This window comes from Corvus moneduloides, chromosome 6 (genome assembly GCF_009650955.1).
Source record: "Corvus moneduloides isolate bCorMon1 chromosome 6, bCorMon1.pri, whole genome shotgun sequence".
In the NCBI taxonomy this organism is placed as follows: Eukaryota; Metazoa; Chordata; class Aves; order Passeriformes; family Corvidae; genus Corvus; species Corvus moneduloides.
In genome coordinates this window covers 19,442,295-19,457,208 of record NC_045481.1, presented here as the reverse complement: position 1 = coordinate 19,457,208, position 14,914 = coordinate 19,442,295, and positions in this window count along the sequence as shown.

Here is a 14,914-nt window from a genome sequence, read left to right as displayed (position 1 = left end):
CTTTGATGCAGAACTCCTTGAAACTCTTGGAATAAATACTGACTGTGTGCCTGGATGTGGAAGACATATTGGATGTAGGAATAGTCATCCATAAGTAACTAAGTGTTTATTATGCTCTCAGATTCTTTGCTGCTGTGGCTGAAAGCCGTACCTCTTTTCAGGGATAATTTGTTCTCAAAGTAGTCTCAAACAAATTTTTATTTGAAATTTGAAAAAAAAACCAAAACAGGTTTAATAAATTAATGTCCTGGGGTGACTGTATTGCATTCCCTACAAAGCTATGTATTCCTATTCAAACCAGGATGATTACTAAGATGTTAAAGGCTTTTAAATAATACGTCAACATCAAAAAAATCCAAAATATTTAGAAAAAAGAATGAAGAGGTTGAAACATTAATGTCAGAAGAATATTTATTTAAAATGTTCTATTATAGTTACAGAGAGGGAAGCATGTAAAAGATAAATGGGCAAGTATATTAACTTTGCAATATAGAATGTCTTTAGTGGCATTTAGATCTCATTGATTTTTAAACTTTTTTTTAGTAATTGTGCCAGTAATTTTGACTTACACATCTTCAGCAGATTTGCAGTGATCACATTGTTTTTGTTCTATCGCAGCGTTCAAACGAAAACCCAAAATCTTAAGGCTGACTGAAGGAAGTTAAATATTATGGTCTGGACCTGACTGGAATCATATACTCTGAGTCTTAGTCTTCACTCTAAGTGATCAAAAGCTTTAATTAGATTTGTTTCCTTGATGAATGGAGTCAACAAGATAAAGTAAAAAACCCAAATGATCTTCCTCTTCTACATTTTCATACTTGATGCTTTCACTGTGGCTGCTTTTACATTTTTAATTCACAAATTTTTGTAAATTAGATAACATATTTTTCCTGCCCCTTGTTTTTCCGCTCTATAGGTATAGCCAACAAAATTTATAAATATATAAAATGCATAACTCAAAAATCACATATTTTGTCTGTATTTTATTCATTAGCTTTTCATGTAAACATCTAATATATTGTTTTTCTAAATACTAAAGAATTTAAATACAACATAATGCTCTGCATAAATATTTTTAGGAATCTTTTTTCTTACTAAGATTCTGTAGAAGTCTATATAATCAACAACAGAATTATAAACAAACCTGAGCTTGCTTAATCAAGTGGGAAGCTGTTTTCAGAGCTCTGAACCCTTTATTGGTCATCAGATTTTATTTATAATAATGAAGCCCCAGTTGGAATTTTTCCCTTGAGCTTTGCTATAACACACTGATGTAGACAGAGATGTGATTTCTAAAGTTAGACTGGATAGACCATGCAAGATGTCTTTGGCAGATATTTTTGCCTGTTAAATAGGCCAGCTGTTCCACAATTCATAAACAAGGGAGAATATAGAACTGATATATCAGTGAAAATAAGATTCTGAAAAATGTTTATGAAATTGAAAAAAATCTGACATTGACGTGCCCTTTCTAATTTCAGATGCCTTAAGTTCATCAATCCCTCAAAAATATTATTTTAGAGCGACTTTTGAGTAATATAATTTTTTCCCCAATATCAAGATAATGTTTCCTTCATTTTAGTACCACATTACACAGTTTTCCTGGTACTCTTTGCTTATATATAGTTATGCTACTACTTAATGTAGCTAATAGCTTATCTCTCATTTTCATCAGGAGCATTCAAAACCAGGGAGACTAGAAGCTAAATCTCTTTATGCCTTCTTGGTTATTTCAGGCTTGTTTATCTATGGTTTACATCAGTTTCTACTGTAATCTATCTAATGATGCATATGAATGGCTCATGCCATTTGTGAAAAAGAAAAATTTTCCTTTGAAGAATGTCTTTATTCTTCTAGTTTACAGCATAGTTGATATGTCCAAGTCTATTTTCTCTCTCTCCAATAACATCTTAAATTGTGTCATGTTAGAGAATCAGGCTGGCACATCTGCAGTTGGGCACTATGAACAATAATACATTCACAGCTGGATGGTTCTAGCTGTCAGACCAAGGAAATGAAACCAGTACTCATCCCAGTCTGGATCTAAACTTCAGTTTCCCTTCACTCTCTTTTGAAAACATTTTCCATTGAAAATACACTTAAACTGTTGTTGATTTAAGTGTAGGGTAAAGCAATGTAAAACGTTCAGCTTTGCAGCTCTAGTCTCTTTTTGCTCAGTTTCATACTTATGACCTGAGTTTCACTGAATAACCAGTTCTAAGTCTCAAAAGAAAACTCCATTGTAATCAATGAATTCTATGAAATAGGTTAGCTAAACCATGTAAACATTCTTAATTTTAGCATGAAAACACAGACTGCATTTAATTCCTTTAAAACAGGCACTTGCTTCCTCTCAATGAAGTTAGACTGCCTTTGACTTAAAACAGCAAGCCATAAGGAAAAAATGTCATCTCTTTTAGAAGAAATAGCTATATTCAATTTGGATTTGACTGGTCAGGCTTTTAGCCGGTAAAAGTTCAAACAAACTCAGACACCATTTTCATTTCTTGCAAATATATGACTCTCATTTAGAGCAAAACCTTTCCTCCTTCAACATTTATTTGGTTTCTGTGTTGAAGAAGCCATGGAATAAATCTTACCGGTACCCATTTGATTTCATTTGACTCTCATCATTAAGATGTTTTTACAGTCTCTTGCTCTCTTCCTTTACTTCAGCAACCCACTTACATCCAGCCAGTCAGATTCCTATAGTACCCTGCTTGCTAGAAACCATACAGAGACAGATGAAAATGCAGAACATGTATTTTTCTTTTGAAATAGATGAACCAGGTCATGTGAGCTCCCGATTACAAGTGACTGATCTTTCTACATTCTCAAAATTACTCAGTGTTTTTTTTTCAATCTCATCAGACTTGCTCATGAAAATTATACTAGTTAATTATATTATTTAAGACAGAAACTATTATTTAAGACAGAATATAATTTGATTTCTATGAAAATAAACCCCTAACCTTTCCAAACTACCTCAAATCAATATACCTGGAGATGTGCAGAAAGCACTGAAAGTCAGCACTGCATTTTTCCCACACCTTTTACTAAAGAAAAATTTATAATTTTGCACTGTTTAAATATTATAAATAAATATGAAAAAACCACAGAATGTTCTTAATTGGATGGGACCCATAAGGATCATCAAGTCCAACTCTTAAGTGTATGGCCCATACAGGGATCAAACCTGCAGCCTTGATATTATCAGCATCATGCTCTAACCAACCCAGCTAATGTCAAGATTGTTTTCACACAAGTTCATGCTTATCAGTTGCTGAGCTTTGTGATAAGGAGATTTAAGTCATGACTCAAAGCAGATTAAATATTCTAACTTGTAGTCAGAATCAGTAATTTGAAGATAAAATGCTTTCGTTTTGTATTTTCCAAGCCTATTGTTCTGTGAGGTATAGACAAAATATATTTTATGTGTTTTAGGACTCTCACCTTTGAAAAGGAATGCTGTTAAGCAAGATATTTCAAATTAACGTCTAGATTTTGCTTTCAAACACCGTACTATGCAATTTGGATTTTGAATACTGCATTTCCTCACTATACAGAGTGGATAGACAGAGCAAAGGAAGTGCAGCAAAAGCAATCTGTGTCCATTGGATATTTAACAAAATTGTGTGTCTCTGTGTTCATAATATAGTGTCTTTTTTCTGAATTTCCTTTGATACATTTGCACTAATTGGTGACAAATGAGAATCATGATTCAGGTCCAACAGCGCTTTAAAGTACTTTTCCTTTTACAAGAACATATGCAGATTTTAAGAATTGTTATGGAATGTGAAATTCCTATGTCTTCCGCAAAGCCACAATACTTGCTTTGTTTTTTTCTTCTAAATTTTTGCTGGATTTTTTATCCTTATATTTATAGTGTATTGTACAATTTTTTCGAAAGTAAGAACTCTTTTTAAATCATGACTAGAATTTCCAATCAGCCACCAGTGATGAATTCAAAATAATTAAAATAATGAATAAACTGAGCTATATTCATACTTTATATACATCAATATATGTATATTTAGTATTCTGTGTAAGAATACAAAACAAAAATTTCAAAAGGCAACATTTGTCTTCTACATTTTTGCTGCTATGTATTCCAGTGCAAGCTTTGATTTCCAAACAGCTGGAAAGTTGAGGTCTACCACATTTAAGTTATTCACCCTATTCTTTTTTGTCTTGATATATGTATGTGCTATATACACAGAGTAGATGTAGAAGTTTAGAAGACATGAGCGTATTTGAACAGATGCTGTTAATACAAAGTGCACAGCAACTGCTTGACTTCATTTTTAAATCCTTCGAACAATTCATATGATTTAAAAGACTCAGAAGGTGTGACATTTAAAAGATTTGATTTAACTATGAGCTAAAGGCTTTGACTATACAGTTGCTAAGATCTCTTTTTGTGCATAATGTGCTAAGGATCTGTAACATGCATGAAAATGGGACATTTAAAAATAATTTGATACCTTTGAGCAACATCTGCTCCTGAATAACTGGGTGCCATTCTTTAATAGCATAGGGGAAAGAGAGGAAATTGGACTCAAAGTATTAAAAAATTTTAATTATATACCTATTATTCTTCACTTTGGACAAATCTGTCATGCTTGTGGATACCTGGGAGGTCAATAGAGGCTCAGCAAGCTCTTTCCCTCATGTTTAGTTCTTAAAAGCATCTTTGTTTTAATTTTTTCATTTGCCTGTGATAAAAAAACCTATGAGATGTACCATAGGAAAAACTCATCTTTGAGAAAAAAATTACACTTCTGCCAAATCCGTTGCAAAATATTTCTTAATTTGTCCAATGTCATCTCACCTTTTTAAATCAGCAACTTATAGCAATCACGATGAACTTCATCCAGAAAAACAAGGATAACCAAATTAAACCTGTTAGAGAATGAATATTTGGTCTTCTTTTTGAAAACTTTAGGGCTTGTAAAATTATTTTATGCTATCAAATATGCTAATCTTTTTGGGTCAAAAGAAAAGGATGATGAAAACAATTTAGGAGACGTTGAAACAGACTCCAAGTCTCCTTTACAGAGTTATGCTTTTTGCAAAGATTCAGTCAATTAGTCATAATATCTATCAAGAGAAAAACAGTAACTGGAAAGGACATTCCTTTTATATTATGAAAGCAATAGTGTGAACTGGAATTCACTGTGAAATATATAATTAATCCAAAGAGTGCAGTTTTATTTTTTCTTAATATAATTCATATACTGTGCAACTTAGACCTAAGAAGAGCTTTTCTGCTCTTCCCCCTTGTTTACTATTTACATTCAAAATAGATAAAAGTTAGTGATATGTTACTGGCAAGATGGTACTGATTTAAATATATGACATAGTTGTTAATAAGTACATGAAGCTCATACAGAGATATGCAGTGTACTGCAAAGCCAGAAAAGAGCATTGCTGTTTGGTTGCTTCTTGTTTTCAGTTTTTATACCATACTATCCATACTATTCTACTAAGATTAATTAGTTTAATAAACCATAAAGAAGATGTATATATATTGAAATCAATGACTGCATTCTATGTGCCAGTTAGCTCCATGACAGTCCTTAAAAAAACCAAAAAGACAGAAACAAACAGAAACAAACCATGAAAAAACCTCAGCTAAAACACAAAAGACCCCACCGTACCACTTGTATCTCACCCCTATCATTCACTGTTTCAGAGGTGATACATGTCCACTTAGTAATAAAAATAAAACAAACAATAGAGAGTTCAAATTTCTTCCTTTTTTCATTGCCCTCTGTAGTGAGAATGCTTGAATTGTTCAAGCCTTACAGCTGACCCTCAGAATTCTGCTGCTGAAGATCTGCTACCATCTGAGTTCTAAATGAGCCATTTTAACACAAAAGTATTTTCAGCCATATTCCTATGGCCATATCTATGCATGGCATAGGTAAGAGCTTGCTTCTTCCCAATCTTCAATTCAGACAACATCCCTTAACTTAGGAAGTGAATTTTATGCAAATTAAAAATCCGTTATTTTATTGTCAAGATCCCTTAAATGTGATATATGGAAAAGTATTACTTGTAAACTGGATGTTTATGGGTCCTGATGTAATTTAATACTATAAATTCCATAGTCTGTATAATATCACATGGAAATGAATTCCACAGGTTCTTTACTTATTTTATGAAAATCAGCTTGAAAGTAAATAAAGGGATTATTTATATTCCTTGGGCTCTTCACAGATTTTTTCTCTTTCTCTCCATCAATTAAATCCCCCTTTGAGTAAACAAAATTTATCATTTGCATGGACCATTGAAAATTTATGTTTCAGATGATTTTCCTAACGTTGTTAAAACCTTACCTGCTTCTTCCTTTCATTTTATCATATGAAAAAAATTAAATACATGCCAATTTGATGTAATGACCTGCCATATGCTTCTATAACTGAATTAAAACACACCAACAATCAAAGCTTTCACAATCTTTCCCTAATCCTTAATATTCCTTCTTTTTGGTCTTCCCTTATAACTCAGTGTTGTGTGCTAAGCAGAATTTTATTGAACTCTCACCCTGAATCTGACTCTTTTTTCCTGGATTGTCACAATAGGGAGAGATGTTCACCTTTTTTCAATCTATACCTGGAGAGCAACAATAAAATTGCCTAAAAGCATAATGAATGTTTGAGCATTATGTGTGACAGACCAAAGTTATTAATGAGAGTTCTTTTTGCTATCAGCTTTGACAAACATGTTCAGGGTGGCTGATACTCCTAAGATACTTGCACAGTTCATCAGTCTCAGAAACAGATGCTATATTAAAACTGAGATGAGTTAATTAAGATTTGGCACATTATATTTCCAAGTACTGAAAATTTAAAAGTGGTCATTGAAAGTTCAAAATTTAATAACACTGATCTAAAGAAACTTGGAGAAAGATTGTTTCTTTTCCCTCAACTAACAGAACAATGTGGGATTTTTTTTTCAAAATACTACGTTATCAGGTTTTGTATAGTAACAGCATAATCTGTTTCTGAGCTGGAGGTATTATGTCTGTGGCAAAGTTTGCAAGCAGAAAGCCAATAAACAGATTACAAATACAGCCGTTACTTTTGCCTTCTTTACTGGACTCTTAATGATTGTGCTCTCTGCTCAGCAATACCTAGCACCGGTTTTATCTTATTTATAGTAGAGGTAGTTAGCTTGGGACATGCTATAAACTACGCCTCTTATAGGAAAGAAAGACAATGTAAAATCTGTTATAGTTAACAAGAGGTCTGAGGATTAAAGAGAGGGAATGAGGAGACAGAATTAGAGGGACTTCAAGCTTGTTTTTTTGAAGATGATACGTGGTAATATATTTTCAGCTTGAAGACAGTTCATTAGTTTTTCATTTATTGTTAACTTCCAGGCCTGAATAAGAGCAGCAATCTGAAAGCTAGACATCTCCAACAGCCAAGACTAAAGACAACCTCTGCCTAAAATATATGCAAGGTTTGTTCTTATGAAGCTGAAAAAGCCTGTCCCAAAATAATTGACCAATAATCTTCTAACTTTTTCTCATCTTAATTTCTTAATCTTTTCTTATTGTATTAATCTTTGTTCTAATAATGCCAAATAGATGCTGTACATGCCACATTCCCTGAAATCTACAAAACTCTTTAAAATAATACCATCACTAGAGACTTTATTAATGCATGGGCCAGAGACAGTAAGATAAAATAAAGTTATAAAAAATGTAGTTCAGAATTTTGGATTCTTTGGCTAGCTATGCCAATAAATCACTGTAATAGTTAGAAAAGTTATTTAGGTTACAGTCTTCCTTGACAAATTTTATGTAATTAATATTTAGGAATTAAGCTTCTACTCCAAGTGAGTCTGTAGCCTTTCCTTATAGTCAGTAGAGCTATATGGGCACATCCGAAAGACAATTCATTAAGCTTCTCTGAAATATATTTATTCATATGTAGTATGAAATCCTCACTATAGTTTCCTGGTTTTCTGCCTTAACTACAGAATGAGCTTATCCACCCAAAATTTATGCAACACTAATTCTATCCGTAAGCATATAGTGTCTCTATTTTAATCCATCTAAAAGGAGGCAAAATTAAGAAGAAGCAAGCTTAGTATTCACTGCAGAAATATTTGGATGTGCCAGTGCATTATGAATTCCAAAGTCTTCAGCCTTTCTGTGTGAAAGAGGAACTGAGGTGCCTATCTACGTCAGAATTTGCCCTATGACATAACCTACACTTTGTATTTCTGTAATTCAGATCCATAAGTAGTTCAGAATTTCATTACCAAAACTTCTAACAAACAGGGCCTGGGGCACCCACAGATGATGACAAATTTACTGCTGTATCCAGAGGCTGTTTGGAAACCCTTTATCTTTCCATTTGCTTAAGTTTCTTTCTGCTGAAACCTGCTATTATAAGTTTTCAGCCCTTCTCTTCTCTTGAGCTGAACAGAACACACTGTATTCTGCAGGTAATTGTAGTTTAAAGGCACAGGCAGTATGTTATTTGCTGTAACCGTTGGGACTTACGTCCACATCTGTAACCAAAATCAATACTCGTGCTTATCTATTCCTCTTTCCAAAGACCTCTTTATTTATAGGTGATAAAATTTGGCACTAGGTTTAAAAGGCTCTGAATCTCAAACTTAATTAAAGCATCTGTTTATCACCAAACATAACAAGCCATAAGTTATATAGATGTTTCAGTTTATTTTGCACTACAAACATGTCACTTTGATAGATATGGATTTGGCTTCTCTTGTGTACAGGAACAGTCTTGAAAGTGACAGCTCACTTTTTTTTTCAGCACAACAGTAGGAAACTTGATGAATAATTGTCAAACATGATTGACTGGGGGGAGATTTTCAAAGGCACAGGTGCCTGATGCCTATTAGTTATCAGTGGAATGTAGGTGCCTGGCTCCTGTTTGTCTTTGAAAGTCTCCTTCCTAGATATATCAAAAGTCTTAGACATAGTTATTTATCTGAATTGGAAATGACCTTCCATATATTTAAAAGGAGCTGAAATTTATGGAAAATTAAAGGGACTGTGCAATAGCTTTATCAGTAATAAAAGTTGGAAATTCTGCTAGAGATGTGGAAAATCTTGTGGCAGGGAATTCCTACTGAAATTTAAAAAAGGATATAATAAGTTAGAGCTGGAAGATATGATTTACAGGAAAAAGATTTAGGCTCTAAATCAGTATAGAGAAAAACTAATGAAAGGAGTTGATTCACTTTTGCTAACCTGGATGTAGACCTTAAGAAAATTGAATAAGCTTAAAAGAGAGCATAACCATATCATGGGAAGGAGAGTAGTAAATTTCAGTTCCTTCAAGATCATCTTAATATTTTTTTAATGTGAGGAGAGTAGGATATTATTCTGGAATAATGTAAGTTCCATCTGTAAGTGTTGAGTAAGTAGATTGTACTATAAAAATTGAAGCAATTTATAACATATGCCTATAGAGTGACAGTAAGCAACCTTTATCTAAGTGGTTAAAGTGCAAGTGGAATTACAGAGCAAGGCCTAGAATGGCCACTTTAACATCCTAATTGCTCACTTTTGTCTTTTATTTACCATCTTATGGCTGCAAACATGAAGGGCCTTGGTTTTGTATAGATGGGTTATTTTAAAAGATGTCATCTTGCACTTTGCATGACTGATAGTAGCTTTCATCCTACCTTGGCATTTTTAGTACATCTAAAAGGTTTTGATCAGGCTTCCTATTTGGTAAGTGTTCCCTATTGAGGCTGCACAGCCCTGCTGGAAATCTCACCAAACTAAGTGTGGATCCAACAGATTAGGAACTGATGATGAGGAGAAAATGTAGGAACACTTCATAATTGATTGAAGGCAGTGAAAACAGCCCTCATTTAAATTCCTGGAAGCTTGGTGTTTTCTCTTCATCTCTGTTAACCTTTCATCAGTTGGTCGTTCTGGACATAACATCTGAGTTGATTTTTGTTCATACAATATATGAGAAGTGACTAATAAAGTGATAGTAGATATTGGTTTTTTTAACCATTTTTTTTTCTCAATTAATAAAGTTTTAGCCAATCAACAAAAATAAAACAGTTCCATGTGATTTGGATCTCCAGCCATTCTCTGTGACTAGAACAGACTGCAGTGCAGAACTAATCCATTGGATGATAATTATTTAAAAGTTATTTAAATTTGAAATTATTTATGAATATTAAGATTAAAGAGATATATTTACAGAACTTTGGTTGTATTCTTAAATAAGAAACAAATATGGAAACATAGTGCTTAACTTACTGTTTCACTTTGTTAATTATGACTCATATGCCAGTTTTGAGCTTTGTGTGTTAATGGAGAGAGAAGGTTTAGATGAGATACTATGAAAAAAATTCCTATACTAGAGATTATTTTAATAGCTTCTAAATTTGTAATTTTTTTCTACTTAGAAAAGACTTTGTAAATCTGCTTCTTACATCAGGTGTCATCAAAAGTAACCCCTAAGGAATGAGAGTGAAAGTGTACAATATATTTCAGTGAATTATGTAAATTTACTATCTAAACATTTTTCAACATAATATCATTCAAACGCTTAGGGTACTTTCAGTAATATACTTAAATAAAGACTACTTACACTAAAATAAGAGCAAAAAATTCTTGCTTGTAGTACTGGTAACTGTAATTCTGCTTAAAAGCTTTTTAAATTCTCACTGCTGTAATTTTGGGTGGATTTGTCTTCCTCTTTAAGGTGATCATGAAATATTTTTTCCCTTGTAGCTCAGTTGGGTTGTGAGCTAACAGAAATTAGCAGAAACACGGAGCTGTTTAGAGTGTTTTTGAGTGTGTTCAATATCAGATAAAGGTTGTTAGGAAGCTGGATAAGTGATCCGATGTTGAGAAAACTGTGTTCTGTGTCATCAGAGTTCCAAAGATGGCAAAAGCTATTTTGAGAGCTGTTTGTACAGTAGAGAGTTTTATTCTCTTCCTAATAAGACAAACTATGTGATAAACTTTTTAATTTTTTTTCTACATTAACTCAAGCATTTTAATTAGGTAAGTGATCCACAAGTTGCTTTTCAGCAGCATAAATTTCTTACCTTTATTTTTTCATGATAACAGCATATCAAGGCTCTGAGTTCTGAACACCATCATAGTAGCCACTATACAAGCATAAAATCTAGACAATTTCTATCCTATTGGTCTTACAATGCATTATAAGGAAGCATAGTATAGAACTTTGAGGAGATAAACAAGAAAGCAAAACATGGAATCAGTCTATTCTAAGTACCACACTAATGTCTTGACTGCTAAACCATGTGGTCTCTCAGTCTAAACACTTACTCTGAATTGAAGCCATATTTTTTTAGAACTGCTTTGACCTGCTGCCATTTCTAAATTAATTTTTCAAATATTATAAAACTTAGCCACATGGAGGTGAGGGCTAAGGAAGACTGAGAAATGAAAAACAAAACAAGAACAAACAACTGCTAGGCTCTTATGCACCTGGGCCAAGCAATGGTGATGGTAGGTGAAAGAGCAGTATATCATGATGAGTTTTATACCATCTTTTTGTCCAACTACTTAAAGTGTCTTAAGTGCTGGACCTCACGTTAAGAAACTGGCAATTACAGCACTTCATTTTTGTTGTTAAACAGTTGGCAAGCACTTGGTGTAAGCAATTGTCTGAGGCTTACAGAAGATGAAGGCTTGTTAGGGTGGATGGGTAAATTGTGCAGATCCTTCTTTTATGCAGCTAATCAAACTTTATCTTTGAATTGTTTGTTTATTATAGATTTGCTGAGGCTGACATCCCTTAGTGAAAATTCTTGTGTGTATGAGATAACACAGCTGCTAGGCAAAAGACGAAGATTTAAAAACACTGTAGAGTTGAAATGCAGAAATCAGTTAATATAACAATAGATCCTCATGCTTGCTCCAGTGTGAAGTGTAATCCAAATATCAGGTTAAACCTTTTAGAGGCAGGGAGGGGGCAAAACACACCAACCAAACAAAACCTCTCCACTTAATTTCCTTCTATTCTCTCAAGAATATCGTCACATTTCTGTAAGTCTAAAATATGCTCTAGAGAAGGTTTCTTTTCAACTAACCACAACCAGATTATCTTGAAATTATTGAGCTATATGAGCATAACAAAGATTTCTTATTAACCTACTGGAGTTTAGCAGAGGAGTAGGAATCACACCAAGAAGGAAGTTATTTTCTCACAGGAATATAAAGCTGACAGATAAGCTAAACCATCCAAGGCCTTTTGAATATTTCATTCATCTATACTTACATAAAGACCTCAATAATGGCTGCACCTCATTTGACCTTTTCTTCTCATCCTCATTTATATTATATTCTGTTGCAATAGCCTGTGATTCCAATTTTTTTTTTTTTCTTTATTCTTCTCTTATATGGCCCCTTGTTACTAATGGATGAGCCCTTACAATGGAAGGCTTAGAGGAGATGGCCATGGACAATGTAATTATGAAATTTGGGAAGGATGTGCAGAGTGACTGATCATGGTTGTTGTAAAGGATGCTGAAGTCATAGCAAAGGAGAACAGAGGGGAGACTTTGCTCTCTATGAATGGCTATACAAGATGTTTGGTAACTGTTAATCCCTTCATTAATCAATAATATGCAAAAAAAATATATGTGACATAGAGAATTCAAACTGAGAAACAAACAAAAGACCTGTGAGGAGACCAATGGTCTTGATCTGGTTTAAACCCCTGTATCTTTTGGAGTGCTGGGAATGTCTGGTGTCTTGATGATGCGCTCAGGAAATTTTTGTTTTATTGTGATTCAAATGAATGCTAGAATTGCTTCAGTCTGCTAAGCACAATTTGTACTTGCACTGTGATTCAAATCCATTCCTGCATCTCTCTATAAAATCAAAACCCCATGTAACTTAAAATAACTTAAAATAAGTAAATTCTGTATTAAACATCAATGCCCCACGTGTGGAATGTCTAAAAGAAACTGGTCAGAGTCCTGCAATCTGGCACCACCAACAGTGCAGAACATGACCTCCAGATTCCCAGAGCACGTCTATTCTGTCTGGACTCACGAGAAAACATTGAATTCCCTCTTGGCCCAGAACCTTCCTCCCTACTTATGCAAAGAAATAGAACAGTGTTTTTCATGTGAAGTGCTTCAGAAAACACACTTTTGTTGTGCTATCTCAGATGACCTCACAAGAGAAGTGGTATAAGGTAAGGAAGAAAAGCTTAGCTTTCCAAGCAGATTTTTTTTTAGATGAAGTGGTTCCAAATCTGTATGTGAAATCTTTCTAGCTCTCTTCATTTTCCATGACCCTTAATGATGAATTTTAAGTCAGCCTCTTATCCAGGGCTATGAAGTTAAGGAAGGGTGCTGAACAAGTTTAATATCTATGTCTTGATGTTTTCATGAAGAGTTTACATAGTAAAAAAGAAAAAGCTTTCAAAAGTAATAGAGTGAAATTAAAATCTGACCAAACTTTCATGGCAATAATTGCTAATGCTGACATTGAATGACAATGAACAGCATACAATAGTAGAACAAGCTCTGAGGGCCTTTCCAGAATTAACTTCCTTTGACATTCTGAAGAAGATAAGCATTTGAATATTCAAGAGGTTTGTGCTTTAGGTGATGAATCTGCTCTTTGCTCTGATCACATGTGTTTCCTAGATCGTTCTCAGAAACAAGCCAAAGGAGATTTTCCTTTATGCAGCATATGGCTAAAAGTGAAGCATTCTGCCTTAGGAGGTTATGGGGAAAAAGTTCATAGAGGTTCTAAACCTCATTGGTTAAAGTGGTAGAATTCAAAGGAGAGAAACTGAATTAAAGATGAAACCGCACCTTGCTCTGAGAGTCCTTTAACCACAGATTGCTGGCATGTGATGTAGCACTGTGGGAAGTATTGGTATATCCTTCTCCTGTTTTTACAGTGCTACAAAAACACCTTCTATTGTCCATTTTAAGAGGCAAATCTTGAATTATCTTTTCCCTGACTGGTTGACTCATTCATCTGCTCTAATGTTTTTCACAAGGCACAGGAAAAAAGTACTCTTAACTGTTGCAAAGATGTCACCTTTGACATATAGTAGTGGAGGGGGCGGGGGGGTCAAGCAAGCTGCCTGAACTTACAGGATGAAACCTGCAGCATCAGCAGGCTTTTATTCCTTCCCTCCCACTCTGTTTCCTCTAGATCTACTAATAAGAGTATAAAAAAGTCTTCAAACAACACTGCATAAACTCTGATTTATCTGCCCTGTGGGCAGGGTAGATGTGTACTTAATTCCTAGAAATCTGTAGATGGCCTGCTACCATTAAAAAGAGGCCATGGAGAAGTGGGAAAGTAGATGGCAAAGACTTGTCTCCAATCACTTTTTCATCCAGTTCTTCTAAATGTTTTGACTTTGCAAAAAAATATTTGATTATAAATCTGTGCTATTTATGTGCAGAACCTAAACATGCCAATAACAAATAGCTGTCTGTGAAAACAGTAGATGACCTCTTAATACACATACCATGTGAAGGGTACTTAGTTTTATAGATGATTTGTTAGGTGAGAGGATAAAAGCACTGCATGAAATTCCTCAGTGATTTGAATTTGCAACAATATGTAGAAAGCCATATGGATGTTATTGTAGGGGGAGGTGGAAGAGTTTGGTATCCTTTTGAATTCCTAATGGCTCTTAGCAAAAACTAGCCCTGGGTCTACTGAAATAATACTACATTTACCAGTAGGTATATGACCCAAAAGTTGATTACTGCTTTTTACTTGGCATTTGTCTGATCTGTATTACTTCTTTCACCACCAAAATCACTATAAGGTGGTTCACTGAAAAAAAAAAAAAGATGTATTTTCCAGCTCCTGAATAACTTATCCTGGTGTAAAAATCTTAAATAATTATTTAGGGATATAGCTTATGCTGTCCTGGAACATTAA